The following is a 2,764-nucleotide window of genomic DNA, read 5'->3' as shown; positions in this document are numbered from 1 at the left end:
CTGTACTTTTCTGCTCGCAAACACAGTTCCAGTTAATTTATGAACATTGCGAGCACTTGTGTGCTGAGAGATTTGTTGGGTGTTATCACTGGTGGACATAAACGCCTGTACTGTTGCAATGGCCTTATTGAGGGTCGGTGTCTCTACAGTCAAAATTTTTCTCCGGATGGTCTCTTGGCCAATGCCCAGTACAAAAAATTATTTGAGCATTTGCTCCGGGCAGCCATCAAACTCACATTGTCCTGCAAGTTGCATGTGCTCGGCGACGTAGCTCGCCACTTCCTGACCGTCAGATCGCTGGCACGTGTACAACCGATACCTCTCCATCAGCACGCTCTCCGTCGGGTTAAGATGCTCCCGAACCACTGTACACAGCTCCTCATATGACTTATCTGTGGGTACCACTGGAGCCAGAAAATTCTTCATGAGGCTGTAGGTCGGTGCCCCACAGACTGTGAGGAGGACTGCTCTCCTTTTTGCAGCGCTTCCTTCTCCATCCAGCTCGTTGGCTACAAAGTACTGGTCTAGCCGTTCGACATAAGCTTCCTCCGAGCTTGCTACCTCCGAGAACTTCTCCAGGATGCCCACAGTTTGCTGCATCTTTGCGTTGGTTTCGTATTCTCGTCGCCAGTTATTGTGTTCCTAACACAGATGAGGCTGCACACAGGGAGGTTAAAATAACAGTGACCTCAGTCTTTAATAAGACACTCCAGAGTGAGGAACAGGCCTTGCTGGTCGGCTTGTATACAGTGCTCCAATGGGATGCTGAGATCCCTTGGGACTTCAAGGGATGAGCTCCCTAGTGGCGGAACATGGGAGTGCATGCTTTACAGATACACAACAACCACCAGCTTCTCAAGGGCAATTAAGGTTGGGCAATAAATTCTGGCCTTGCCAGAGACACCCAGATCCTGTGAACTCATATAAAAAAACACTATTTTAGGAGTCTGGTTCAAAATATTCATTGGTGACGACACCAGGAATCTGGGGCAACTTTTGTCAAATTGGGCTCAAAACTGGAGCGGTAATTCCTACCGTGCACAGAAAATAGAATCAGTATTGAAGGTAAAATCACATGGTGCTCATTTTCAGAATCAAAGCAGTAAGATTTGAAATAAGGTGAAGGAATTTTATGGTGAAAGGATTTGGAAATTAAATGTGACTTGTACTTCGGTCTTTAATTAAACTTTGTGGCGTCTGTCTGCCATTCATGTCTCTGTTGAATAAGGAAGAAGGGGTTTGACATTGACCAGACTGCACTGCTCCGGATATTTGTGAGCTCATCGGTTATAATGAGATGTTTTTACCCATTGGTCAGTGCCAACTTTAGCTCTGCTATTACTTTGTAAGACCAACTTTGTGAAAAGTTTGAATTGGTCTTAATGCAGTCACTGCCTGGTGATTTTGTTGTCATTGCAATCCCGTTCTTTCACACTGAAACAAATCATAACCGTGTTTTTAAATTAGCAGTGTGAGATTTTTAGAGAGCATCTTGAAATGCTTCACAAAACCATTCCGATCCCTTCAGCTTCCCTGGTTCGATTCCCAGTTAGGGAAGTAATTTTGCTCCCACTGTTTTTACTTTAAAGTGAAGTAATTTAACTAAATTACAGAGATGACCCAAAACACTTCAGAGTGGTGTCAAAACAAATGAGTTAGTAATTAGAAATAAGGAATGTCAGAAGTTGGACTTGAGTTTCTGGGATGGAGTATAAATAACCCTCTGTTCACTGGAACTGGGAAGGGTGAATAATGAATGAGTTGTTTCCCGGTTTGAAATGCGGCTTAGATCTGCTGGTATTAACCGATAGCATTGTTGAGCAGAATGAAAGAAATGCTAACATGATCACTGAGGGTCAGTCGATACTTCAACAACTTCATTTTAATAATTTGTGAAACTTTAATCATTGAGGAAGTTTTATTCCCTCTCTAATTTTACACACTCTGTATTTTAGGAGACTGGTTTTAAATGTTCTTCATGGAATCAGAGAAGTTTACAGCACAGAAGGAGGCCATTGTCAAATGAGCAATGAAAATTTAAAACCAGTTTTTGTTTCAAAAATAACGTTTTCGCCCGGGCTTGAACCGGGGACCTTTCGCGTGTGAGGCGCACATGATAACCGCTACACTACGGAAACTGCTGCCTAATGCAGTGCCCAGAGAGAAGTGTTCAGCGACAAGCTGAAATGCTGAATCTCTTTTTCTGAAAAAATTCCTTTCACAAATATTTCTCTGACCGAAACGGCACAAAACAAAAATGTTCCTTTCAAATGTGCCAATTATTTTCGTTAAACTTTTATTTTGCTTTCATGGGATAACATAATTAATGATTCGATAATTTTCTTTTGCACAATGAAAGAAATACTAACTGAGGGAAAGTCACTACGTCAATAATTTGTTCTGTGCTCTGCATGTTTGTAATGTCGCCAAGTTTGCTGATGATACAAAGATAGGTGGGAAAGCAAGTTGTGTGGAGGACGCAAACAATCTGCAAAGCGATATTGATAGGCTCAGTGGGTGGGCAGAAATTTGTCAGATGGAGTATAATGTGGGAAATATGAGGTTATCCACTGTGGTAGCAATAATAAAAAAGCAAATAATTATTTAAATGGGGAGAGATTACGAAATGCTGCGGTGCAGAGGGACCTGGGGGTCCTTGTACATGAAACACAAAAGGTTAGTATGCAGAAACATCCTCTCTGCATCCACCTTGTTAAGCCCCCTCATAATCTTACACGTTTCCATAAGATCACCTCTCAATCTT

At 42.1% G+C, this 2,764-nt stretch overlaps 1 non-coding gene across 1 annotated transcript; it reads right to left on the bottom strand.

Annotated features, from left to right (window-relative positions):
• Positions 1 to 2,065: 2,065 nt before the first annotated feature.
• On the bottom strand, positions 2,066 to 2,138 carry trnav-cac (transfer RNA valine (anticodon CAC)). The gene has a single exon. It is a non-coding gene; the product is annotated as a tRNA-Val (tRNA).
• Between the last annotated feature and the right edge of the window lie 626 nt (positions 2,139 to 2,764).

Source organism: Pristiophorus japonicus, unplaced genomic scaffold (genome assembly GCF_044704955.1).
Source record: "Pristiophorus japonicus isolate sPriJap1 unplaced genomic scaffold, sPriJap1.hap1 HAP1_SCAFFOLD_58, whole genome shotgun sequence".
In the NCBI taxonomy this organism is placed as follows: domain Eukaryota; kingdom Metazoa; phylum Chordata; class Chondrichthyes; family Pristiophoridae; genus Pristiophorus; species Pristiophorus japonicus.
The sequence above is the reverse complement of the archived record's forward strand: the minus strand, read 5'-3'. Positions and strand labels throughout refer to the sequence as shown.